This window comes from Agelaius phoeniceus, chromosome Z (genome assembly GCF_051311805.1).
Source record: "Agelaius phoeniceus isolate bAgePho1 chromosome Z, bAgePho1.hap1, whole genome shotgun sequence".
Taxonomy (NCBI): Eukaryota; Metazoa; Chordata; class Aves; order Passeriformes; family Icteridae; genus Agelaius; species Agelaius phoeniceus.
This window is the reverse complement of record NC_135303.1, coordinates 3,854,015-3,881,574: the sequence shown is the minus strand read 5'-3', so window position 1 is coordinate 3,881,574 and position 27,560 is coordinate 3,854,015. Positions and strand designations below refer to the sequence as shown.

Here is a 27,560-nt window from a genome sequence, read left to right as displayed (position 1 = left end):
ACCTTATAGCTGCTTTGTAACCATCAAGTATTTAATAAAAGAGAATCCTAACTTTAAATTTACTCTGATTTATATGTTCTCTCTGAAAACTTCCTGATTAATAAGACTGAAGGAGTGTTGCTTTTTCTTCCTTCATAATCTGTTTTATGGGATTTTTTTAACATGTTATTCCATGGAAAAAATATTGAGGTATGTAAAGTACCACAACTTCACCAGTTCGTTTGCAAAAATATGCACTGCTATTGGAGTTATACATATCATAACTGGAAGAAACCTAATTATAATCTGTGGAAAGTAGCTCACATTCAAATCTGGACATTCAGTTTAAGGAAAGCTAATAATGAGAGATTGATTTTTCATCGGAAACTCGGGTCAGGTAAAGCACAGAAACATCTTAGGCAAAAGCACTTTTTATTTTTGGAAAGGAAAAAAATCCCCTTTTATCCTCTCTTTTTCTGAAGGAGGGGAATAAAACTCCTCAAACTCTGGCAGCTTGGAAAATTCTTGTCCTAATTTGAAAAACGACTCCTCAAGAATTCTACTCAGTAGAAGTCTGCACTTCATTAATAAATAAATAAATAAGTAAATGTAAATAGCTGCTTAACATAATTTATCTACAGATATCTCTGCTTCAATATTAGGGTGGTTATTGTATTTATGTAATAAAAAATTAGTATCTGGTAATATCTAATAATGTATTTAACAATAGTAATAATCTGCTCATAGACTTTTCCAGATAACAAAAACTGAAGCTGTAAAAGAATCCTTTTGCTGTAGATGTAAAAACACTAAGAAATGTCTTTCAAAACAAGAACTCTTTGTCTTAAATATCTATTTTTTTTTTTCACCTGGACTTCTCCATGAGACAGGAATGTCTGCTTTAGAGTGTATTTTGGAAGCCATGCTCCCGCTTTCATCCAGAGCCCCTCTGAACTGCGCACTGCAAGCACAGAGGAGAGCAGCTTCAGCCTAAAACCTGGCTGCCACTGCAGCACCTGGAGCTAAAACTCAACGCAGGGGTGTACAGGTTGATGTTATTTCCTCTGTTAGACTTGTTCACTGCAGCCTTGGGGAGGAAGTGGTATTTTCTACACAACAGCCCTGACTCCCTTCACCTGGAGAAACTACACAAAGAGTCTCCCTTGCCTCTAAATGGTTTCCATGAATTTTGATTGTTGTGTGTACTTTTATGCGTTACAGCACCTGGAGTGGCCACAGTCCTACCTGGGACAGCATGAATACACAAAAAAGTACCATGCAAGTGTTCCCATTCTGGTTTTTTTTTATCTTTTCTGGTTGTGGACCTGCAAGGCACCACATCAGCTTCTGCATTCTTCAGATGCTTAAGTGTAAAAATAATTGGTAATTTCTGCTTTATTATGTGGGAGAAAGCAAAGGTAATAGCCTAGCTTCCAGAGTGGTGTGAGCATAATACATAATTTAAAAAAAAACAAAACACTAAGCCAGGATGAAATAAATAAACAAACAAACCCCTATGGGTAATAAATAAAGTTCTAAATTAATATTGACCTGTTGAGTCCAGACACACACTCTGTGCCTGATCTACTGCCCCCAAGAGCACAGTGATTTTGTTATCAAGAATGCATAGCTGTAAATATAACTGCCCTATTGATTTTCCTCCCCTTAGGTACCAATGTGAACAGCAGCAGAGGACAGCTGTGCTAAGCACAGGCACATCTGGCAATGCCTCAGAGTTCCAGCAGCATCTCCACGTTTTCCCTGCAATCCCGTTTCCATGAGCTCTGAGATAAAGCAAAGCTGTGGCAGCCAATAACCTGTGGCACCTAACTGAACTTCAGGCTACTGAATTTTGGTGGAAGGAATGTGGCAGTATTTCCTACTTCTGCTTCCCTAGCCTGGCAGGCATTTCTAGTCATTCAGACTTTCAGCTCTGCCAGAAAATGTAGCTGCTAATACACACCAGTTGTGCTAAATTGGAAGAACATGCCCTTAATGTTTAAACTGAATTCAAAATGCAAAAGAAGCAATCCCAAACCCCAATTATCTTTTGAAAAAGTAAATAAGAAAGCACTAAATCCTTGAGAAGGGGGGTGTTGGTTAAATCCTCCACCCTTTTAAATGCTGAAGGATGTTATATTTTAACTGTGAGCTACACTTACATGAGGGATCTCTGATGATTCCCAGCACAGCTGGCAGGGCAGCGTTTGGCACCAGGTATGTGTAACAGGGAACAGAGTGCTTTTTTCGTGGAAGGCTGGAATACCCTTATATTTCTTCTAACTTGTTACAACTTTTAAGTTGTGAAACTGTTCACGCATGTTGTCCACCATGAGTTCGCCCTCCTCAAACATCCCTTCCAGGGAAACTGATCAGTGAGGTCCACTTCTAGATTTTTAAGTCTAGCAGTTCAATTCCTTCTTTTGCGGCTTATTTATTTTTTAGATGCCCGAAATGGTGCAATTCAGGTTGAGGAAGAACCAGATATGATGTGAGACATGCAAACTGTCAGAAAGTCATCAGGAGGTGGTTTCTGCCAGCAAGCAGGAGCACTGCCTAGAAGTCAGAGGAGGGTTTTCCACATTAACTGAGGTGGTAGAGGTTGGCTTTAAGTCTTACCATGACCCCTGTGTTTTGTAACTTGGTAAGAGTTTGATCTCTGGCACAAACAATTTGTCTCTCTTTAGTCTGTACAAAGCTGCCAGTTATATGGGAACTGCAAAATTCCGCAAATAAGAGACTTTGGTTAGAAAATCAGACTGCAGTCTGCTCTCTCAGCTGCAGAAGTTTAGCAAAATTACACTCCTGGGCAGTAAGTGCAAGAACATTTCTCTCAATTCCAGAATTACTCTGCATTTTCTGCCAGCTGTGGAATTGAAGCTAGTGAGAAGCTGCTTTTCTGCAATGGTCAATGCTGACTGTAATATTATACATGTGTTTTTTTAGGTGAGAACTGACACTACTTTCATACTACTTTTGCACATTAGAACTAAGTTTAAATTGGTTTAAAAAGAATGTTTTAGAATCGTGCTTTTAGCAGACTGAGTGTTTTATGAATAAAAACACCCTGTATTGAGGTGTTTTGTCACGGAGTAAGGAAGGAAGAAGGAGGAAAGAAGAAAGAAGAAGAAAAGGCTGTGGTTCCTGCTGCTGCTGCTCAGGACATTGGACTCTTTGCCACGGAACAACTGCTGCTGCTGCTGCTGTTCCTGCCCAGAACCTGGGACATCATGCCAGTGACTCTGTGGCAGAGAGCAGCTGTTGCAGCTGCAGCTTTTGCTGCATGCCAGGAAGTTTTTAGCATGGACTTAAATACTTAAGAACTCTTTCCCTTCCAGACGGGATGTATTCATGCAATAAACAACTTTATAGCAACCAACAACTGCTCTTGCCTCTTTGGAGACCCCAGACCCAAGGACAGCCTCAACAGGAAAGTAACAAAGATGTAGCACTATGAAGACATCTCATGCTTGTCCATAGGAGCTGATATCACTTTTACTGCCATTGCTAATACCTGAAGGTGTGCGAAGAAAATTATATTCCAATCCCTTTCAGATGTCCACTCTAAGGCATCTATGGCTGCCTTGCTGTGCCCTTGAGGGCAGCTTTGTGCCAAGGGTTGAGGCATAACTCCCTCTCACTGAGCTAAGGAGCTGCAGGCCTTGGCTGCAGTTGGTGGCCAGTGTGATTGTGGTGGATGAGAGCTTGGACAGCTTTCAGGTGTGGGACAGCAAGCACACAATGCTGGAGGCAGCCAGGAAGGGTGGGAGGATGTTGCAAGAGCAGAAGCTTTGCTGTGGAATCGTGCTGCCACAATTCACACCACAGTTGCACACCACACTCACACTATGGCTGCACACTGGGACAGGGAAAATTGGGAGAACTGGGGAACAGGCTGTCGAAAGATGGTTGTTTTCTCACCTCAAATTTGGATTTTAAGATTGTTCTAATTTGGAGACTCCAGAAAGTAAATTTAGACAAGGAGGAGTCCCCTGACATGCCCCGTTCTGTTAATTTACTACCAACTAAATCCCCAAAATGAATGTCATAAATTTGTTCAGGGGACACCTTGAGGAAGTGAGGAAACAACCATCGGACAAGCCGTTTCAATTCCCTTTTTGAGTAACAAACTCCCCCCTGCGAAAGGATTCCCACAACTTGGTTTACAACTCCTTTTTGAGCTGCTGAGACAGCCTAGCACCCATGGCTGATATAACAAATTGAGCAGCTCAAACCAACCCACCACCCCTGAAAAACCAAAAAAGAAGCAGAACGCCACTGCCAGTTCCCCATGAGAAAGAATAAAGGCTGCGCAGGAAAAAGAAAGATCCTGGCTCCAAACCTAAAGGAGCACAAGGACAGGTTCCCTTAGAAGAAGGGGACCTACACAAATGGCAGGGAGAGTGAGGAGGAAGGAACCTGACTCCACAAAAGGGGAGGAAAGAGGATTCGTTACCGGAAAAGAAAAATCCAGGAACGATGGCTCCTACCAGGGAACGACTCCTGCAGTGCTTCAGGAGCTGCCATTCCCATTCCCCAGGAGCACCACCCACTAAACGGGGTCTGCTCCCACTGGGGGCAGCTTGCTGGCCAACAAACCTTTGAGGGCACTCCAAGGTACAAAGTCCAGGGGAGTGTCCGAGGTCTCATCGCAGGGTCTGATGCTGGTCTCAGGCCCCACGTTGGGTGTCAATTGTTGCTGTGCCCCTCTGAGTGAGTGCCTGGAGTCACCCTGGCTCACTCTGGCACAGCGAGTGGTGGGGTGTAGGAGTGTCGGGGGGCAGCACGGTCGGGACAGAGGGAGACGAGAGATCTCTGCAGCCAGGGCGTGGAACTTGGGGTTTATTGCCTGGGGCCTGGGTGCAGGGCCCTGCTGGGAGCTGCCAGGCACAGCTCGGACCATGCCCGAGAGGACAGAGGGGTAGAGAGGATGAGAGGGTAAAGAGTAAGAGCATAAGGGAGTAAAAGGGTAAGAGAGAAAGGTTCCCGTTACAATATAATAAATGTTCTTCTGTGTTGAATATTCTAATTCTCACTAACCAATCTAGTACAATATACAAATCTTATAACATTTACATACAGCCTGTAAGAATCATTACGTTACCATACTGTGTTACATTTTAAACCCTAAAAACACCCCTTTGGACCCCTTCTGCCAAGCTAGTAGGGTCTGCTCTGCCCCTTGGACCTGTCTACAAGCAGAGGGTATTGTTTCATCAAAAGAGGTTTATCTTTAGTCCGGCCACACCATTGTTTTCCAGCTGTTCAGTAACTAAGGGATCTCAAAGCTTGCTTTCATTTCAATCTCTCTTATAGCTTCCATATTCTCAAAATCTTTTGTCGGACAATCGTATTTATAAGGCTTTCCTGTTTCATCTTCCCCAACAGTGGGGGACACTCTCCCGTTCCTTGGGAGCCTGGGAGAGCGGCTGAGGCTTTCGCTTTGCAGACGAGACACCAACATGATGCAGGTAGATGAAGGAGAGTGGACTCCAGTTGGGGGCAAAGTCCAGGTTTATTAGAGAGCTCCAAGGAGATCTGCAACCCAGGGGCTCCAGCCAACTGAAGACCCAGGATGGGAATGTGCGAGGTGTTACAAAGCGGGGAGTGAACAGGGGAAGGGTTTGCCCACCTGCCAATGGGGATACAGGAGGGCGTGGGATCAGGGAAACAGGCAGATAGGAGGACCAATAAGGGCAATTCAAAGGAGGGGCCCTGGTGCCTGAACCTATAACTTGACACCCTTGGTAGAAGTTTCTAGAGGTGGGGGGATGGGCCATCAAGCGAGGGACAGGATAATGCAGAGGGGTCGAGGGAATGACAGCAACTTTTAGGGAACAGGGGGAGGAGGCAGGGAGATTGACATGAAAAAGGAGGGAGGAAGCAATACGGGCAGAACAATTATAACAGGGGGAACCTGGGATAAACCAAAGTAGAGCTTAAGGCAAATAAAACGTGTAAGAACACAATACATGCACACCACACTCCCGCATTCACACTATGGTTGGACCAAATCTTCACTCCCATTGAGTCTCCCTTACATACATCCCGTCTCCATCTCCAACTGCATCTCCCTTGCTGCTACATCTGCACCTCAACTACCACTCTGCCCGTAGAGGGCCTCAGCAAGGACACATCCCCTTCCACCTGCAGCTCACACATGACCTCTGCCACCAGCTGCTGCCTGTTCCTGGGGATACAGCACTCAACACTTCATCTCCCAGTGGGACTCACAGGCCAGGTCTCCATCTCAGGGCCACTGGGGTCACCAGGCTGGCACTGTGTCCCACAGTCCCCAGTGACCATCTGGCCTGAGAAGAGCTCCCAGCCCTGGAAGAAATCTCAGGCACCCCCAGCCCCTTGACACCAGCAGAGCACCCACAACCTGACAGCCACAGGGCAGCAGCAGCTGTTGCCTCACCCGCTCATCTTGCAGGCGAGCGCACACCCATCTTGCAGCGACGAAGCAGCGCTGGAGACGCCACAGCAGCCCCTCAGCAGCACGCTCGGGGCTGCATGGACACCCCACAGCTCTGCACTGGGGCAGGGATGGGGCACTGCCACAGCACAGCCCCAAACACGCCTGGCACCCCAAGGTTTGCTTGTCCCACAGCCTCTGTGCACCACAGTGTCGCTGTGCCTCTCCCAAGTGTCCCAGCTTGCTCCGGCACAGCGGATTGCAGGGGACGCTCTCCTGTTCCCTCGGGAGGCCAGGAGGGCGGCTAAGGCTCTTGTCTTGCGCGGATCAGACACTGAACAACCCTGGTAGAAGTAAAGGAGCAGACTCCTGTCAGGAGTTCATTCTGGGTTTACTGTAGGATGGTATCAAAAGAATCCACAACCCAGCAGAGCCAAGCGACAGAAGACCCAGAGCTGGGCAGTGCCAACAGTTTATAAACGGGGAGGATGCAGAGGAGGGGCTTGTCCATCTACCAATGAGGGTATATGGGGGGGTGAAAGTACGGAAACAGACAGTTGGGAGAACCAATAAAGGTAACTCAGGGGAGGGACCCGGTGCTCAAACCTATCACTCAATACCTGGTAGAAGTTTCTAGAGGGAAGGGATGGGCTGCCCAGTAATGGACAGGACGCCAGGGAGTGGTTGGGGGCACTTTCCAGGGTGCAGGGGGTGGAGGCAAGGAGATTGAAAAGGAGGAGGAGGGAGGAGGCAACAGGGGCGGAACCATTCCACCAGGGGCAGAACCATTCCAACAGGGGGAAACTGGAACAAACCAAAGTACAAAACATTACAACAGGACATAAATGAACACAAAACAACACCGACTGGGAGCAGGGAAGGGGCACTGCCACAGCACAGCCAAAACCCACCTGGCGCCCCAAGGTTTGCCTGCACCACAGCCTCTGTGCACCGCAGTTTTTCACCCCATTTCCCTCTGGGTCCCGCAGAACTCTTTTATTTTGGTAGGAGAAAGGCTCCCAGGTAGGGTGCGCTTCCCTGCGATTGTAAGGAACTGGGGCGGCGAGAAGAAAGGCCTCCTGTTCTGGGTTCCAGGGCCTGTCACATCCAGTTCCAGTGACGTAGGAACTGGAATGAGGAGTGTGGGAACTGAAGTCAGAAGAGGGTAGGCAGAGCTGCAGGGCACAGGAAGGAGACATGGGTGGGATTACAACAGGAAAAGGAGGGACAAAACACACTGAGGGAGGGGTTGACGGAAGAGCCCACATGAAGAGAGATACCCAATGGGTGGGAGGACTTAACGGACAGGAAGAGGTCAGATGAGTGGGAGAGGGTAAGGAGAAAGGGATTTTCGGAAGAAGCACAAGCGGGGGGCTATGCCGTGTGGCCACTGCCATCATGTGTCCTAGAGGGACCATCTTGGGGATCAGGGAATAAACCACTTTGGGGAACAGTTTGGGGACTATTAACTGGGAAACAGGAACAGACTGGAGGATCAGGCAAGGGTCCCTGACAGCACGGGATGGGAAAAGAGGGACACGGGGATTAACTAAGGACAACTGTGCTGGCTGTTTCATCATTTTCCCTTGATCTTTCACTGCTGACCAAATTAATATGAACAACAGAAGAAACTCTGCGGGATTTGTCCTCCCCACGAGGGAGCTCCTGGACAGGTGTGGTCAGAGCAACCTCCTTGGGATTCAAGAGAGCAGCCCTCCCAGCCCACCTTGCACTCAGGCCCAGATGGATAGTCTTCTCTCCCACCAGATGAAGAAGGAGGGCTCCAGACACTGCTGAGGGTCCAGCTAGGTTTATTATAGGAGAGTCAGAGGGTCCGGCAAGGGAGAGGAGCAGAGACAACACCAGAGCTGAAAGGGAGCCAGTGGCACAGCCCAGAACAGGAGTGGGGCCAGGGTTTATAACAGGAAGAAGGGGGGCGGGGCCAGGATACAAAACAACCAACAGGGAGAGGGATCAGAGCAGGAGTCAGGTGGGGTGATAAAGGGTACACCAATGGGAATGGGAGGAGAGGGTGGTCTCCCAGCACAACCCAATGAAGGAATGAGGGATAGAGAACCTTCTGGAAATGGGGGAGTGGGCCACAGCTGACTGACAATCAGACTGGAGAGTCCTCCCAGGGCATCTCTGCCCAATTCTTCCTGTGGTCCCCTCCCACATCTCCCCCTTTTTTGTTTACTAAAAAAGCCTCACCCACCGTCTTTTGGATGGCCTTCTTGAGGCAGGCGATGGTGACTATAACAATTGCAATGATAAAAAAAATCCACAGAAGGCCTCTTAAAATGGAGGCGGCCCACTCGGGAATTCCCTAGTGTCCAAAAAGTCTGTCCAGCCAGTTGGCCACCTTTTTCTCAGATTGAATGTCCTTCACCTCAGCTTGAAGTCCCTTGATGTTCACTTGTATAGATGTGCTGTGAGAGGACAAGTTGAAACAGCAGAGTCCTTCCATGTCCTCACACCCATGACCATGTGTTGTGGTTTGTTTCGTGTTTGTTCGGTTTTCCCCCGTTGTTCAAGTTGAGGGTCTTGCCCAGTTCCCAGTTTCTGTCAATCCTCAAACCCCTCCCCAGTCACCATAGTTACAAAATGTATCGTTTCGTTCTCCTCCCCCGGCTGCCTGCTGTCACTCAGCACCCCTGCCTCTTTTTCCAGAATCTTCTGGTCAGGGTGTCGGGTGATTGGTTACGGGGCCGGGGCCCCTCCCGCAACTGTGTTCAATTGGTTCCCTGTTATGTCAATCCCAAATGTATCCTTCATTCCCCTCTCCTGATTTGTCTACCTTTACCCCTCCTAGTCCCTTTATAATCTGAGGTTTTCCCCACCTCGGGGTTCTCTCGGTCTCTTCTCCCTGGCTCTTCTTCCCCTCACCCAATAAACCCTCCTACCCCGAAGAACCTGAGAGTCACCTCTTCCTTCTCTCCTGCGGCATTGGAGTATCTCTGCGCCCAACGTCCGCAAGGCACAACATCGCCTTAGGCACACGACCTGACTTCGAGTTGGGGAAGTGCCCCACTGGCTGGAGGTGGGCTGGACATTTCCTAGCCTGGGCGTTCTCATTCTACCGGCCACACCGCTCCAAAGAGTATCATCCATATAATGAAAAATCACTGCCTCGGGGAAAAGTTTTCAGATCGGGGAAAGCACTTGTACCACAAAGGTTTGGCAGAGCACAGGGCAAGTTTTTATTCCCTGCGGCAAGGTGCCCCAATGGTACTGCCTATACGGCTCTTTCCTGTTGACGGACGGTACCGAAAAGGCGAATCTACGAGCGTCGCCGGGGTGTAATGGGATGTTAAAACAGCAGTCCTTGATGTCAAGGACTGCGAGCTGCCAATCCCTCAAGGAGCATAGAGGAGGAAGGGAGGCCGGGTTGTAGGGGGCCCATATCTTTGATGATATCATTGATTTTACGTAAATCTTGGAACAGGCACCACTTGTCCTTGCCGGGTTTCTTTGTAACAAATATCAGGGTGTTCCAGGCGCTATCAGATGGAACAATGTGCCCCAGGCGCAAATGTTCTTCAACTAACTCATTGAGTGCTTTTAATTTCTCTTTGGGGAGGGGCTACTGCTCCACCCACACAGGATCGTGGGATTTCCAGGTGAGAGGTGGGGTGGTGCACTCTGCAGTGTCCCAAGCTAAAAATCCCAGCTGGCATTGGGAATGTCTAATCGGGCCCCCAATTGTGATAGAACATCTCTGCCTAACAGAGCAATGTCACAGGATGTAACGAATGGTCTTACCATAGCAATCTGTCCTTTGGGCCTCTATGGTCACAAGATGTTTGCTCCTGAGAGAGCTGACAGCTCCTCTGATGCCGGAGACTGTGCCGCAAGAGGATACCAACTCCCAGCCGCGGGACCACTTTGCTCTCGGGATGATGGTAATGTCTGCTCCTATGTCTGCCATCATTTTAAGGTCAAAGCATTTCTCCTCTCAGGAGATGGTGGCGTGGATGTTAGGACTTTCGCTGCTTGAAGCGGGTAAGATAAACGTCGTAGTTATTAGAATTATAGTCCTGTCTGGGTAACACGTACATCTGTGCAAACAGGGAATGCTTACACAGAGTGTACGGTGGCATGGTACATGAAATTGTAACAGTGATTTCATTATGGGGGTACACAGTGATGACCTCGGGTATGATGGTGATCTCATACAGTGTATGTTTATTGTCCCCCAAGAAAAGCACTTCGATGGGCCAACCATGGAAGAGAGGCCTCATGTAGCAAGCTGGGACGCTGACTAAATCTTCATCTGGTAACAATACGCGCACCGAACTACAGAGGACTCGGCAAAGGTTTTGGTCTGAATTCCCTGTCCGGTGGGAACTATCAGAAACCGCCCTCGTGGCTCCGATCCTTGAAAATGTGCCGTCTGGGAACTGGGTCTCCAGGATGGTAGGGAGCTGCTGCAGCCTGCCATTTGGTGTCATCGCGCAGGGCTGGGGCGCACTCGACCACCTGTTTCCTGGACGACGAGGCAACTGCTGGAACTGAGGCGGACAAGGAGCAATGGAGGAGGACAATCTTGCAGAGGGCGCGGGCACTGAAGACGTGATGCGGCTTTCGGACGGGGGAGGGACAATTTGCGTAGAAGTGGCCATACTGCTTACAATTTAAGCATTGGATGTTAAGTTGACCATTGCCTCCACCACACCTTTACTCACGGCGACTGTGACCGTTTGTTCCATGGACGTAGCTTTGATGCACGCCCTTACAATCTGAGTGATGGATGACTCAGGGTCTTGGGGAAGGGCCCTGAGCACTTTCTTGGCACCGGGGTTGGCATTGGTCATGGCCATCTTACACAAGAGTTCATCCCTGGCCTCCACGTTGTCGATCTGTCTTTCGATGGCTTCTTGCAGGCGGTTGACAAATTTGATGAAAGGCTCATCAACTCCCTGGTGGATGGTGGAGAAGCTTTGCAGGGGGACAGAGCTGTCTGGGATTGTCATTAATGGTGTTTTGGCAGCTAGTTTGATATCAGTTAACACATCAAGAGGCAGCATGGCCTGGTCCTCAGGCTTGTCAAAGAGCTCGTTGCCTGAAAAGGCGTTCATTGCGTCCTCTCCTAACCCCTCCACCTGATGTTTCTCTACTAGCGGTTTTATCAGCTTCTTCCACTGTGCCTCCCATAAGCGGAATTCAGTGGGGGACAACAAAGCCATCATTACATAACAGAAATCGTGTAGGATTAAAGTACGTCCAGTGAAGGTTAGGTCAAGTAAGTTTTTAAAATAGGGGAACCCCTCCCATACTCCTTGGCTGCCTTTCGCAGCTGTTTGATCTCTGTGTATGGGATTTGCTCCCACTGCACATCACCATTCCGGGTTAGGATGACCAGAGCGACCATCCAGTCAAGGTTCCTTGCCGGCTTTAAATCCCCATCCCTGACCACCTCCTCCAGGATCCGCACCCAGCTACTGCCTGGCTTGATGTTACGGCTGGGGGTGCAACAGATCTCATCCTCCTTGGAGGATGAGACCGCGCAGGCTAGAGAGTGGAGTCTCCGGTTGACTGGTGGGACGCAGCGACTGGGGTCCCAGCAGGCCAAGATGGCTGCCTTCCGGCCACGCCCACCTCCGGTTCCGATATCATGGGAACTGGAAGGTGTGGGAGATGGAGGGGCGTGGCCTGATGGAAGGCCATCCTCACGCACTGGGACATGGCCTTCTCGGGGAGTGGATCCACCCCCAGAAGGCCCACAAAGAGAAGGAGCAAGAGGGATGGAAGGGGTGGCGCCTGATACGCGTGATGACATCACGCAGGAGAGGGAGGGACCCAACACAGGGAAGAACTCAATGCGGAGGGAGGTGCCGACGGAGAGGTGGGAGGACTATGGGGAGGACTAGGGAGAGGGGGAAAGGCGCCATTTTGCAGTGCCATGTAGCTGACACCATCTTAGGAATTCGACTTGCAATGGCATAAACTGGGGTCTGAACTGGGGACAGGGGTTTTGGGATAGAGGGTATGGGTAGAGTCCAGCCGGGAAAGGGACTGAATGGGGCAGGAGGCAGCAGGGAGCAGGTGGCAATCCTGCTGTGCAGGATCTGTGTCCTGTCCTCCTCATAGGGGAAGAGGGCTTAGGAATGGGTGGGGAGGACCACAGGGAAGGAGAACTGGGGGCCCCAACTTTCTCCCTTTCTTTAACCAACTTAAATCTTCCCACCCTAAAATTCCCCTTAACTTGTTCTGTGTAAATACATTTCCCTACTTTCCCCCAAAATGAAACAGAAAAATCATCTTCCTCAGAAATCTCAGCAAAGTGCTTAAACAGAAATCAAAAGCTTTAACATACCTCTTAGAAAACGAAACATTCCCCAAAACAAGGATACGCTGAACCTGGAGATAGAACTCCTTCTGGGCACGGGACAATTTTCCCCCCATTGCCCACTGCTTTTCTCCCTGACAAAGTAAAGGATAAAAGCAAAACAAACGAGCCCAGGTGGGGTGCCTCTCAGCACCAAGTCCCTCACCACACAATGAAGACCTGGGCAAAAAGAAGGAGCCTCGTGGGGGCTGGTCGGCTCCTGCCAGTCCCTCCAGTTCGCCAAAGCTCCCCCCAGAGCTGCAGACAGATCCGAGGCGAGATGCAGAGGGGTGTTGGCAAGCCAGGCAGAACAGTCCTTGAAAAATCAAGGCGCAGCTCCTCCTGGGGCTGGATCCAAACGGCGCTTGGTTTTCCTGACACTGCCGTTCACAGAGCTGCAGCGCCAAGGAGTCGCTCTCCGAGACCTGGACGAGTAGAACTACCCAGGTCCCTGTTCGGGCGCCAGCTTCAGGATTTGTCCTGCCCGCAATGGAGTTCCTGGACAGGTGCAGTCAGAGCAACCTCCTCGGGATTCAAGAGAGCAGCCCTCCCAGCCCACCTTGCACTCAGGCCCAGATGGATAGTCTTCTGTCCCACCAAATGAAGAAGGAGGGCTCCAGACACTGCTGAGGGTCCAGCTAGGTTTATTATAAGAGAGTCAGAGGGTCCGGCAAGGGAGAGGAGCAGAGACAACACCAGAGCTGAAAGGGAGCCAGTGGCAGAGCCCAGAACAGCAGTGGAGCCAGGGTTTATAAGAGGAAGAAGGTGGGCAGGGCCAGGATACAGAACAACCAACAGGGAGAGGGATCAGAGGAGAAGTCAAGGTGGGGTGATAAAGGGTACACCAATGGGAGTGGGAGGAGAGGGTGGTCTCACAGCACAACCCAATGAGGGAATGAGTGAACCGTCTGGAAATGGGGGAGTGAGCCATAGCTGATTGACGTTCAGACTGGAGAGTCCTCCCAGGGCATCTCTGCCCCATTCTCCCTGTGGTCCCCCCCTCCCACAAAACTCTGCCACTGTGTAGTCTGCACAGTTTGTCATATCAGTTAATTTTCTACTAAGAGTGTCCCAAAAGGAGGTAGTCTGCACATCCTGAGCAGACACACCAGAAAACAGAGGAACAGCCAAGGAAAAAAAACACTTGAACCAGTGCCTTGAAAACTTCTTCCCACCTCCCGCCAGGGAACCCACAACTTGGACATAAAACTCCCTCTGCTGTACTGACGGTCACACCCCCATCCTTGTCTGCAGAGCAACAATGCGCCCTCTCCTGTGGAAAAATGTAAACACAAAACAGAACGGCCCAAGGACCAGACTGGGGTGTCAGGCTGCTACATGCAGCTAACTGCGTAGCCTGTTGCTTCGTGGTACCTATCCCTGGGAGCAGTGTACCTGCATCCCCTCCAAAAACTCACCACAGTCAGTCCCTGGAACTAAAAGCCACAGGAGAGGTTCTCTTCCCCAAGTGACCCTCCTGGGCGTCGGAGATTTGACACGTCACCCCTGAGAGCACCCCCAACCAGAAAGTGCTGTGCTCACACGTGGGACACTGACATTCCTAAAGGCTCAAATCCCAAAAAATCCAGGGAACTGCCCCTCCATCCTGAGGGGCCACACGTTGGGCGACAGCTGCTGTGCTGCCGAAGTCTGCCCGCCAGCTCATGGCAAGCTGCCCAGAGTGGCCACTCTCTGACCAAGACTGGTCTGAGCAGCCATAGAGCAGAGCTTGCTCTCTACAGCATACTAATATCTACAACTGCTGAGGACAGAGGCAGTGATGATGAGAGAGGTATTTCTGGTGTGATTTTCAAAGGGGTTTATTCTCATAAAAGGTCACGGATGAAAGACCAAGAATACGAGTGCAAAGGGGTTTATATACAGAGGATGTTTATATACACATATATACAGTGTTTATATACACGGGCGGGTACCATTTTTTAACCAATAGGGAGGAGATGGAGAAGGAACGCAAGGCAGGGCTTACACTACTTAAGTCACTGGGGAGACACAGGCAAGGGGAACAGTTTAAATGTACCACCAACGCACACAAGCCCAGAGGCACATCTGTAACATCCAACAGGCAGGAGCAGCCTCACCAGCTCACCTGGGCACCTCAGCATCAGCACAGCAGCACTTCCCAGGACAAGCTAACAAGGGAGTGGCTGTGAGCACTAAGTGCACCAAGCAAGATGTGCCTCAGATGGGTCCTTCTGCTCAGCCTTCCTCCCCAAGCCCATGGGCAAACACACAGCCTGTGTACAGCCCAAAATTGCTGCATCTGGCATTTCAGCCCTCTCCCTCCTTTTCCTCCCTGCCTCCCTGGCAAAGGCACGTGCCAGCATTGCCCTGGCCATGCCTCTGAACTTGGGCGCCCTCCCAGGCTGGGGCTCTGCTGGACAACGAGGAGACACAGCCTCAAGTGCCCCAGCAACAGCCGGAGTCAGGCACTGCCTGCTCCTCTAAACATCCCCTTTCCACCTCCTCCATGGAACAGAGCACAAGAGCCTCAGCACAGAAGGCACCAGGGCCTGGGCTGACACTGCCCTTTGTGCCTGACACCTGACCACTTGGAAGAAAAACAATCCAAGCTCTCAGAGAGTCGGATCCCCATGGTGAGCACTGCCCAAACCAACCGCTCATCCTGCCACTGGCATGGCCCAGATAAAATGCCATGCCAGCAGCATGCCACAATGCAGAGCCTGTCCCTGGCTGCAGCTCCGATGGAACCAGGCATCACCATGTGCTGGGCACACCAGGGTTTAGAAAGAGCTTGCATTGCCCCCTAGCCCCAGGTACATGATGCACGCCCTCTCCTGCTCTGGCCAGGCCTGCACCCGCTGCTGAGAATGCAGCACCCGCCACGAGAACCTGCAGGCACACAGAAAGGAAGGACAAGTGCCAAGATCTCTGGCACTTGCCCCTGCCATGCCCAGGAGACCACAGATGCTGTCCAGGAGCCATGGCCTGGCCACAGGAGCTCATATCACTTTTATTGTCACTGTTGATGTTTCAATTTTGTGTCTAGAAAAAATGATATTCCATTCCCTTTTAGACCTACACTCACACTATGGTTGCACTAAATCTTCACTCCCATTGAGTCTCCCTTACATACATCCCGTCTTCATCTCCAACTGCATCTCTCTTGCTGCTACATCAGCACCTCAGCTACCACTCTGCCCGTAGAGGGCCTCAGCAAGGACACATCCCCTTCCACCTGCAGTTCACACATGACCTCTGCCACCAGCTGCTGCCTGTTCCTGGGGATACAGCACTCAACACTTCATCTCCCAGTGGGGACTCACAGGCCAGGTCTCCATCTCAGGGCCACTGGGGTCACCAGGCTGGCACTGTGTCCCACAGTCCCCAGTGACCATCTGGCCTGAGAAGAGCTCCCAGCCCTGGAAGAAATCTCAGGCACCCCCAGCCCCTTGACACCAGCAGAGCACCCACAACCTGACAGCCACAGGGCAGCAGCGGCTGTTGCCTCACCCGCTCATCTTGCAGGCGAGGGCACACCCATCTTGCAGCGACGAAGCAGCGCTGGAGACACCACAGCAGCCCCTCAGCAGCACGCTCGGGGCTGCATGGCCACCCCACAGCTCTGCACTGGGGCAGGGATGGGGCACTGCCACAGCACAGCCCCAAACACGCCTGGTGCCCCAGCTCCCTCTCGACCCAAAGCTTTAGGGAGTGCCATGAGAATTCACCTGGCAGGAGGTGTGGCCACAGCGCTTGTTCCTCATGTCTGTGCACTCACAAATACCCAGCAGATCGTCCCCCTCACCAATACATCACACAAACTGGAGACATGCAGAAATTAACAGAGCCAATGCTACTGGCCTGAGTCCCTCTGCAGGGCCAGGCAAGTGTCCATGCAGGATCATCCCACAACCCTGCTCTGTCCCTGCCATGCTGGATTAGGGCACAGCAAGGCAGTCACAGATGGCCCAGCAGGTGCCCACAGCCCCGCCTGTCCCCACTGGTTCCACACAGGAGGCACACTGACTCCACCTCACTCACTTTACACCTGAGACACACAGAAACATCCACACACCCTGACATCTTTCACAAATGTAGCAGCAGCCAACAGACCTGCAACTTGTCAGCCACCAAACCCACAAAGACCCACAAACATATCTCTGACATCCAATAGTGCCCCATGGTCTGAAAGAATCACCACATAGATCCCCACCAAACCAGAAACAACCAAGCCAGCAACAAAGGAGCAAAATGCTGCTCAGCGCTTTGCTCCAGGCTGGTCTCACACAGTACTCTGATGCTGAACCCAAAATGGGCCTGGTGTGCATAAAGGGGGACACTCAAACTTGGAAGAGCTGCCAGTTACAGTGGGGCTGTGTACACAGCAAATGGAGGTGGAGGACCTCAAAGCGGAGGGAGGACCCTTCAAAGCGGGGGGAGGCACCCCTGTCCCCGTGTCCTCTTTGAGACCATCCGGTCACTCCCAATCAGCCCTGACATGATGGATGGCAGGGACACTCCCCCATGCCCAGGGGGTACAGGAGGGGGATTAGGGTTGTGAGCGAGAAATTAGAGGAGGCACTGTCAGATGATGGTGGAGGAGGAAGGAGCTGACTCTTCACAGGGTTTAATCCAAGGTTTATTGGGAACTCCGGGGGGGGAGTTCCTCCACACCTCAGCATGACTAGGTACGGAGTGCACAGGCAGAGCTCTCGAAACAAGTTTTAGAGAGGGGTGGAAACAAAGGAGGGATTCATACAACCACCAATGGGGAAAACTGTGGGGGTGGAAAACGGGGAGATAGATAGCAGGAGGCACAAATTGGGAAGCACCTTGAGGGAGGGCCCTGACCTCTGACCAATCACTCTATGACCCTGATGGAAGGTTCTGGAAAGGGGATGGGGATTGGGGGGGGGGGGGGGGGGGGGGGGGGGGGGAGGCAAGTGACTGAGAGAGGCCCAGGGAGGAGATTGGGGAATTAATTCAGCAGAAAATTGGGGGTGGTAACTGGAGAGTAGAGAGGCTTGACATAGGGGAGGAGGGAAACAACTTGGGGTAAGCCATCTTTGGGAGACAATGGGTACATAGATGAAACCGTTACAAACTGAAATAAAGGCAGTAAAATCTCAATACAAGACACACCAACTCTGACTGCCGTACCAATTAGTGTAATTTGATTAAAACCTTAAAGGCTGATGCAAAACCATGGTTATAAAAGGTGGAACAGCCATTATGTATTATGTGGACAAGCCTCCCAACACTGTCCCATTTGCTTCGTTGACTTTTTGTGAGTTCTCAATAAAAACCTTTATAACTTATTCTCACTTGGTGTCCGAGTCATTTAAAACAGTAATGCTATACAAGAGTCAGAGTTATCTCAGGATAGAAATCCATCAGCAATGGACACTGGGGATGCAGCAGTCACCCCCTGATCTGCAAACACGGACTTGGTGGTCAGGTTTCCATCTCATGGCCATTGGCCTTACCAGGCAGCACTGGGACTCACAGACCTCAATGACACTTAGCTCTGAAAAGCTCCCCAACCTTGCAAGAAATCTTGGGAGATCCACAACCCCTTTGCACCCGGATGGGACCTACAACCTGCTTCAGAACACTTTCCTCAACATCCCCGTGTGCCTGCAATCCCCTCAAAATGCAGGACACTTCAGTGCCAACTGAACCCCACGGCCATCCCAAACCTATGCAGTCCGTCCGGCCACTTGGTGTCCCCACACCTCTATGGTGTAGCTGCCATCATCTCCCTTGACACCGCATCTGCTCATTCTGCCTCAGATAAGCTCCTGAGAGCTGCTTCAGCCTCAGCCCGTTGATTCACACCCTGGCACCAGAAGCACCAGCAAAGGTGCTTCACATCCAGCACCTTTGTTGTTTGGCTGCCTTCTCAGGTTAGAAATTAACGACTAGGGTTCACAGTAACATTTGTAAGAGGGGGCGGTAAGTTATTGATTGCAGTTTTGATGTATGCGGTAATGGAGTGAGGAATAGGACGAGGATCGAGGCAGCTAGGGCTAGTACGCCTCCTAGTTTGTTTGGGATGGATCGGAGAACGGCATAGGCAAATAGAAGTATCATTCGGGTTTGATGTGGTTTGACCCCGAGCACCAGCCATCGACAGTCGCAGCTCTTTCAGGCACCTCTGCACACTGTCCCATGGCGGGGACCGACTCCCACTGCCGGGGTCCTCCTTGTGCAGGCCCGCCTGGAGCTCAAAGGGCCATCTCCGATTCCCGCCTGTGCCTCTTCTCCTGCCCCGTGCTGCTGCAAGCAGTGCCCATCCACAGCCCGAACGGGACGGGGATCGTAAGCGGCAGCCGCACCCAGGCACCCGCACAGCGGACACTCGCAGCCCCGAGGCAGCGCCCACAGGCGCGGGCACTCGGCCTCCCCACAGCCCGGGCCGGGGAAAGCCCGGATCCCAGGAGCCCCACACCACCCTCAGCCCCCCCCACGCCTCATGGGCATGGGGGAAAAGCTGTATGGGGCGGCATGGTCGGGTTTAACAGCGTGAGGTCTGGTTTAAGTTCTCAGCTTCTCTGGGAAGGTGCTGGAATGTTCCTCCCTGTCCCGCAGAGCCAATGGCGCCGGCTCCAGAACGGGCCCGCCGCGGGCCCAGAGTGAGCCAAGCAGCGATCCCATTAACGCCTCTGCCAACACTACGCTCGAATATGGAAAAAATAAACCGAAAAAAGAAGCAATGCTTCTTGCAGAGCAAAAATCTTCAATATACTTTAATATATTGAAGTGCAAAAGTCACCATGCCCTTCCTCTCCGTAGCAGCTCTGGAGAGGAGCACATGACGTTTCCCTTTCTCTAAAAATGCGTCTCCTGAGAGGGGGGAGGCTCAGCCCCTCATTGCGGAACCTAAGCATTCAGTTCTTTGAAAAAACGATTTCTCTCCTCGATCATCTGCTAGGTAGGTACTATCTATCTTTCACTAGGCCGAATAGAACGACCTCTGGGGTCCCTACGTAGCTCGCACTTGAGTGAAGAGCGGCGAGTCCGGCTCTGTGGGAACGCACTGTCCGCACAGCACCGCGCCCGGAGCGAGAGTGGCGCTGGGAACGCGGGTAAGTGGTTAAAAAAGTCCGTGGGTCTGCCCAGGGGCGGTCCGGGGCAGGCGGAGGTGGGGCCGATCCCCGCCGGCCCCGCCGCTCACACCGCCCTTCGCTCTACTCCTGGCGGCAGCGGCGGGGGCTCCCGGCGGCGGCGGCTCCCGGCGGCCGGTCGGACGGGGAGGGCGCCCGCGGGACAGGTAGGCACTGACCGGACCCGTCCCGTCCCCGTCCCGAGCAGCAGGTGCCGGGTGCGGCAGCGGGGGTGAGGCGGTATCGCTCCCTCCCGGAGCGGGGATTGCCCTCGTCAGGAGCATCCTCCGGGGAGCCGCTGGGATGCGGTACTGCCCGAGGTGCCTCCGCCTTTGCGGAGCATCCCGGCGTGTTTGTCCCCGCGTTCGTGCGGGGTGACCGGGATGGTGGGGCGGGATGCGGGAGCGCTCGCTCGGTCCCGAGCCCGGGCGAGTCGGTTTAGGTTCTCCTCAGAGTACTTTTATTTATTTATTTATTTTCCGCAAAGTGCCTGTTTTAAAGGTTGTCCTTCGTTTACAAGGAAGGCTTTTTTGGCTGTCCTGAGCAGAGACTGGAGCGAGTGTACACCCTGGAATAGAGGGATGCTTGTGTTTAGATGTAAATTAGCGTGACCCGCACGTGAAAATGCACATCTGTTTGATACCTTGATTTCCTTCCAGCATATGTCCCTCAGCAGAAGCTGCCTAGAGAAATTCTCAGTTGTGTGGTATCCTGCACAGATTTTCTTTTGGCGACAGTAGTAGTAGCGTAAACATTTCCTACTTTGTCTTTCAGCCAAGGAGTAGGTTCAATCTGGAAATGTAGGCACAAATCAATTAGGAAAAATACGCAGCTGCTTTTCCTAGAATGAGCTGGGAATGGACAACTTTCAGTAATCTTATTAATTACTTAAATGTTGCTGCCAGTCATTGAGTACTGAAGTGTAGTCAAATTGAGCATGCATCTCCTAGAATCACTCACAGCTCTGAAGTTTTTCCAAAGTACCAGCTTCTCACTATAGAGTAAGTTTAAAACCTCACTTGGAACGTGTCTTTGGTATAGAAGATGCTTCATAGATTATTTTATCAAGTTGGTAACTGAGCTTTGGCAGCAGTCTTTTAGAAAGCTGATTAACATAATGACTCTGTATAGGAAAAATGTTTTATTCCAGCATCTTGGAAGAACAAAGGAAAAAAATCTGAAAAGACAAGTCTGGAGAGTAACATTTGTTTCCCAGCAGATAAGCTGCAGACCTTTGCTGAAAAGTCTTAGATTCTTTGATTGAGCAGCATGTCTGATGTGAGGCTGAAACTGAAAGCTGGCTTCAGTTGCCTTGTCAACATCCCTAAACGGTATTTGTCCCCAACAGCACAATACTTGGAGGAAAGCATATGTAATTAGGTATGTGTGTTCTTCTTGAAGCGGAGGGAGTGGGGGGTGCAACCATCTGAGTTGGAGACAGAATTTAGCCAAGTAACTATTTAGGCCAAATAACTATTGCTTGCTAGTTACTGGCCTGGCAAATGAAGCAGTATTAGCATGTCTAGTTTGATTTCCCATCTCAAATCAGAAAATCCAGCTGGGCAGGTGTGCTCCAGATTTTTAATAAGCTGGACAAACTCTAATTTAGGACCAGGTTTCTACTTGTTTGCCTATGTAACTCATGCACCTGTGCAGCATCAATATATGGCACCCTATGTAATAAATTTTATTTAAATTTTCTTACAGAGCCAACCATGTGGCCTTGTCATACAATCAAATTTAAGCGTGTGTGTTGCTCCCACAGGGGGTGAATCAGTGGCATCATATTAGTAGTGATTGTTAATATGCTGTGGAGATGCCCTGGCTTTGTGTGTGGTTCCTTGGCGTGTGGTTTAGAGACTGGAGTGTTAAAAGTCTCTGACAGAGCAGTTCACAGGACAGGCTATGAAATTTGTGTTCTTGCTCACTGATTATAGTCCATATCTGGCAAAAAAAAAATTTTTCTAAACTGCAGGCAGCTCAGTGACCTGTGTGAAGGCAGCTGGCTGTGTCTTTCCCTGGAAATAGAGTTCCCCTTTTCTGGTGTATCAGGTGGTAAAATGGTCCAGAGGTGGCACAGCTCTCCGAGGGCAGGGCTGTGTACGCCAGGTTTCAGTCCCCGCAGATGGAAACTGTACTACCCTTGCATTAGGGGAAGATGCCTTAGCCCTTTGTATATAAATTTCACCATTGAGATGTCTCCTTAAAACTGGGATAGCTAATGCCGTCATTTTGAATGCGAGTGGTAGGGTGGGAGTGGGCACCTGGAGGACCTGTCCAGGGGTTTCAGTGTTAAATGAGCTATCCTGAGGTGAGCAGAAGGGTTTAACCAAGTGAACAGTCCTTTGGTGACTTGCATAACCATGTTTTCCACAATCAGCTGTTCAGCTGTACGGGTACACTCACCCCCCCCATAATGAAGCAAGTGCAGTTAACAAAAGCAATTAATTCATCTATGCAAAGAACACAGGAACTGTGCATTACCATACTTAAGTTTGATTAACATCTAGCAGAGTTTGGAGTGGGCTTTTGACTGCAGCTGGTAAGGATCCCTTGAATTTATATTCAGATTACTTGGCAGGAGTTTTGCATGGTTTCTGTATGTTGCTTTTTCTTGTCTAGGCATTTTAATTTCTTGTTAGGGAGAGCAAGTGGCTTTTGAGGAAGTTAAAAACCAGCTTCTTTGTGTACATGCCACAGTTTTAGTCTAACCAAAGATGTGTTGCTTTAAAAAACCCAAAGTTATGTAGATAGTACTGTAAGATGGATGTGATCCTATTTTTAAAAAAAAATTATTTTAATGGAACACAGTGTAGATGAGTAGTGTTTCTTTAGGTATAGACAGGAATGGTGTAGTGAAATGACAAAGTTCTTACATCCTTACTCCTGTTAAGTGGTGTCTTCCTTGATGAATGATGCCAGTGGAATCAGATTTCAGTATGTAGTAGTTATGTTACTGACTCACTGCCAGGAATTTGATCCTGATTTTTAATACTAACAGATTAGTTTGTCAGTAATTAGTACTGACTTCATATGCTCCAGTCAGCATAGCATAAACGTAGATATAAGTGCAGTATTTTTTCATCTGTGAGAAAAATCTGTGTCTTGATATTCCAAATGTTGGGTTTTTTTGGTTTTTTTTTTTGTTTTTTTTACTTGTGAAAAGAGTATGTATCATCTAAAGCCATCTGTCAGAAAACTAGGAGAAATATTCTGGGCTGGGATTTGCTTTACTGGAATAGCTTTATTGATTGTGTCAGCATTCATGTTAATTAACCCATTCAAACTGTCTGGTCTGTAATTGATGTTTTGCCTGTGGAAGGATTTGTGGTTCATGCCTTTGGATGTACACGTTAAGTTTATATTAAAATGTGGACAGCCATCTCTTCCAGTTTTATCAGTGTTTTGTATCTGATTGTCAAAGAAATTAGCCTATAGTCAGCAGTGAGATACCAATTCTGAGCTCTTTTGATGTGCAAGACAATGAAAACATACAGCAGAAAACATAATTTTGACTTTGACATTGACTTGCTGTGTGACCTCAGGAGAGAAATGTAATAATTTTTCTGTTGCTGTAAAAGAACACCCTTCTCAGTCTACCAGATAATTTTTGTTGAACACGCAGAGGTGCAAGTGTGTGCAAAATTATTTTTTCAAAGAAACGTAAAGACTTCGTATCGGTGTGTCATTTTAGACTTAGGATCACTGGCACAAAGAGCTGCAGCTTGTATGGCTCTAGTGTCCACCACTGCAGCCACAGGAGATGCACAACAGCGCAAGAACAATAGCAAAAAAATATCTTTCCTTTTATAGTCTACATCCAAGACAAAAGGCAAGAGGAACAATGAAATAATGAAGACAGGTGTCAAGCTAAAGTCATGCTATTTTTCATCAAAAGTCAACAGAAATTCCTACATTTAAAGGAATTAATAATAGCTCTTTTTTAGATGAGAGTCTTCAAATAAAAGACAGCGAAGAGCTATTTCTCTGTAATGCCGATATATTGCCAATGATGGCTAGAACCAAGGCCTCACCAAACAAAGGGCCAGCATCTTGTAAAGTACTGGGAATGCTGGGCATGGTCAAGGACCTTGAAAGGCAAGGGGACATCTCAGAGAAGTCATGACCTTAGGATGATGCAGAGGATGACTTTGTCAGGCTGGACGAGAGGGGACCAGCAGGGGTTTGTGGTCTGGGTAGAATTGTCCAGGCAAGGGTCAGGGTGGCCCTGAACCATTGTGGTGGTGTTTCTCTGGGGCAGTGCTCATCTGGAAGGGTCTGCTCAAAGCAGCAGTGGAGGGTGTGGAGAAGGAAGAAGGCTGGCTCAGGCTGCTTAATAAAGAAAAATTATCCAGAGGAGGGTAATATGTGTTTAGGGCATGTTTATGAGCAGTACCAGGGTGGAACACCAAAGCAGGGCTCAGAAGTTAACATTACTTTGATGGACTGCAAAGGAAAGAAGAATGAACTGGACAGGAGGTGGTACGTGAGCTGCTAGTTTGCTGTTTGCCCCATTCCTTTTGGGAAGAAGCCACTGCTTCCCGAAGTTTCCTGCACATCACAGGCATTATGTCATGAATTCTTCCCACACAGTGCCTGTTTCTTCAGAGGTAGGTCCTGTAAGTCCCCTTCAGACTGAGTAGTGCTGTATTTCAAGAGTAGTACAAGACAAAAGTTTCCAGTACAAAATTATTCAAGAGACAGTATGGGCAGGAGGATGTTTTTCTTAATATGGTTTGGTCTCAGCCCTATGAGACTACTTTTCATTAATGAAAACAGAGACATCCGTACAGGGTTTCAATGAGTTCAGCATGTTTAAAGCAACTTTTGAAGTTTCTTCTATACAGAAGTCTTCTCTATATATTTTTCAGAATATTTTGTTGGCAGGGGAAAGGGTTGGGTGTTCTTGGTGTATTTAAAAGATTTACAGAGCAAGTAGTAAAATAACATTGTCACCTGGCAAGTTACTTGTCTTTGTCCTGTGAAAATGTTTTGATTTTATCTTGCAGACAAATATTCAAGGTGGAGAGAACTTGGACTTGTGATTTTTTTTTTCCCATCCCCCACTTTTATTTGGAGCACAATTCTCTGCTGTCATAGGGCTTAGGAAAAGTGATTCAAAGTGATGTAAATAAATGATGGCTATGTTACATTACTTGCCCCGCTCTTCATGTGGCCCATAGAGAAGCTTCATAATCGGTTGATTTGGATGAGAGCTTTTGAATCCTGACTTTTAAAGTTTCAGCGTTGCTGGGCTGATTAACTAAAGAGCAGCAAAAGAGTTTCGATGGCAGGGCTCTGCCAAAAGGAGCCCCCAAAGTGAGTGTTTTGTGCGAAAGCATGCCTTGCAGTTTGAGCCCGGAGTGACAATGATTGTAACACAATGCTGCTCATGTGACAGTGAGACAAAGAGACCATTATGCACGGCTGACTGGCATCAGATCCTCCAAAAGCCAATAGTCAGACCAAGCTTGATCACCCTGAGAATGTGAACACACTGGAAGCACTTGCGTGTTAAGAAAAAAATAAATTAAAAAAAAAAAAATAGAAAAGAACATGTGTGTTTGTGTGTGTGCCCGCCAAGGCCTGGTTGAGTTTTAAGTACAAAATGACATAATTGGTTTGTTTATGTTTTTTTGGAAGCTGCTGTCAGGAATCAGCAAAAAACATGTAACATAGCATTGAGAGCAGACGGAGTGGGAATCAGATGGAGTATGCCAACAGGCCAAGTGGATCTTCCACTTCCTTTGCTTCTTTCCTCCATTGCTTCCTTCTGTGTGCTTTTGGGCATCTGTAGCTGAGTTTTAATTTCCTCTGAAGTGTTTACAAAATTTTAGACCGCATTGGTCTGTCAATACACGTATCTCAGGATCACTGGAACTCAAGCACAAATAATGACTATGTGTGTTTGTGGGAAGCATCTGTTTGGTGTCTTATAAACCCTCTTCAAAGGGTTCAAGAGCACTTGATACATGAAGAAATGACCCTGATGAGTTGTGAGCTGTGGCAGTCTTGGTCCCAAAGGCAGCAGGGCTGGAAGTCTACTGAGTAAATAGGATACAGCAGCTGGAGTGGAGAGCTCTTCAATTAGAAAAGTATTTGTTTAAAAACAGCTGGTTTGCCTTTGCAACTTTGAGGGATGGATTGACTTCTCCAGCACATCCATCAGATGGGAGGCGGCACCTGATGATGGCCGGAGTTAGTGGTGATCACACCCTGCAGAGAGGTTTGGCCTTACTCCCTGACTACTGCTGTATGTCACTTTCCTCTTTACTGTTTTCCTACCATAAGAAAAATTTCACAATCTGCACAGGCTGCCTGAATCTATCACTCTGTCACCACCAAAAACCCGAGGCTGCCTCTTTCATATCCTCTTGCCTGTGAAAACCCCACTTAACTCTCTGGTCTCCTTCCCTCCCCACCTCCTCCTGCTTAGACAGCGAAACTATGAAGGCAGAACGATGATTTGGGGCCCTTTTTTCCAGAGCTGTGTGTGGGCTCCTCCGGATCTGGGGGAGCCCCCTCGGGAGGGAGCCCTGGACAGGATCTTTACCAGCGGCTCCCCCGTTTAACTCGTGGCTCTGCTCGCTCCGTAATGGAGCTTTCCTGCCTTTTTAATCCGCGCCACATGCGGGTGACCCGAGCAAACCCTGTGGGAAGACAGAAGCCCTGTTGTGTGTTTGTAGAGCAGTTGCTCGGAAGCTGATGTACAGCTGTGGCCGGGCTTGTTTGGAAGTGAAGAGTAACTTGATCTTTTAATCTTTTTTTTTTTTTTTTTTTTTTTGTCCTTCGTCCTTTTTTTTTTTTTCCCCCCCCTCCCCAGACTGATGTTGCAGATAACAACTGTTTCTGAAGGGTACCTGCCAATGAGATTGAAATATGTATTTTAAATTGAGGGGTAGAGTTCATGAAGATTTGATCAGTCTGCAAAGAATGTCACTTCTGTTTAGGTTGTTTTATTCTTTTTTTAAATTATTTTACCTAGTTTAATTTCTTTCAAAATAAAAGGTGTAACTGTAGAGAAGCTGAGAGTCCAGTTTTCTTACTTGCATTGAGTAAGCCAGGAGTGACTCAAGTGAGATCAGAGTCGCTGAGGTGGAGTTCATGATGCCAGACCCATTGTTTGTGCATCTTAGGATCTGTGAAGACACACACATCTGTGTCATCCAAATATACCAAAGCCAGAACAACTGGCCTCATTTAATAGATAATTAAGTTTTCTTTTAGAAAAAAGTGGAACTGCCATCACTGTGATGGACTCTGCTGAGAGTGCATAGGGTGCTTGCTCTCTGTGCTTTGGGGTTGGTTTGGATTAAAGGCACTGCACATTGCAGGTTCTTTAAAAGAGAAGATGGTCCTGAAGGAAAAAATCACTACTTCAAGGGAACCTGTTTATACTCTGAACCCTCAAAAGTCTGTATTTTTAATTATTGAATAAGAAGATAGGGTGAGTAGTTGTTGAGAGAGTAAAACAAAAACACAGCAAGAGAAAAGCTTCCTTGTTTTAAGTATCCCCACTGCTTGTCAGTAGATTTTTCAATCTGCATAACCCATTTCAGGGAGCTGTGAGACTTAATCTCATCTCTGGAACAATATTGTTCTTCTGCAACTTTAATGCACTTTTTAGAAATGCAACATTCTTTCTTGCTGAACACTAGTTCATGCCAATTTGCATTATGTATGAATAATGACAGCCAGGATATGCATTCATGGTAAGTGAACCTCAAAGGATGCAGTGGTTTGGGGT

The 27,560-nt window shown here is 48.9% G+C and overlaps 1 protein-coding gene across 1 annotated transcript in view; it reads left to right on the top strand.

Annotated features, from left to right (window-relative positions):
- The first annotated feature begins 19,866 nt into the window (after positions 1 to 19,866).
- The window catches only part of MEGF10 (multiple EGF like domains 10), an 85,931-nt gene continuing 78,237 nt past the window's right edge, over positions 19,867 to 27,560 (top strand). The window contains exon 1 of the mRNA XM_054653396.2: positions 19,867 to 19,980. The gene's annotated coding sequence lies outside the window, so the exon portion shown is untranslated. The remainder of the gene's footprint in view (positions 19,981 to 27,560) is intronic.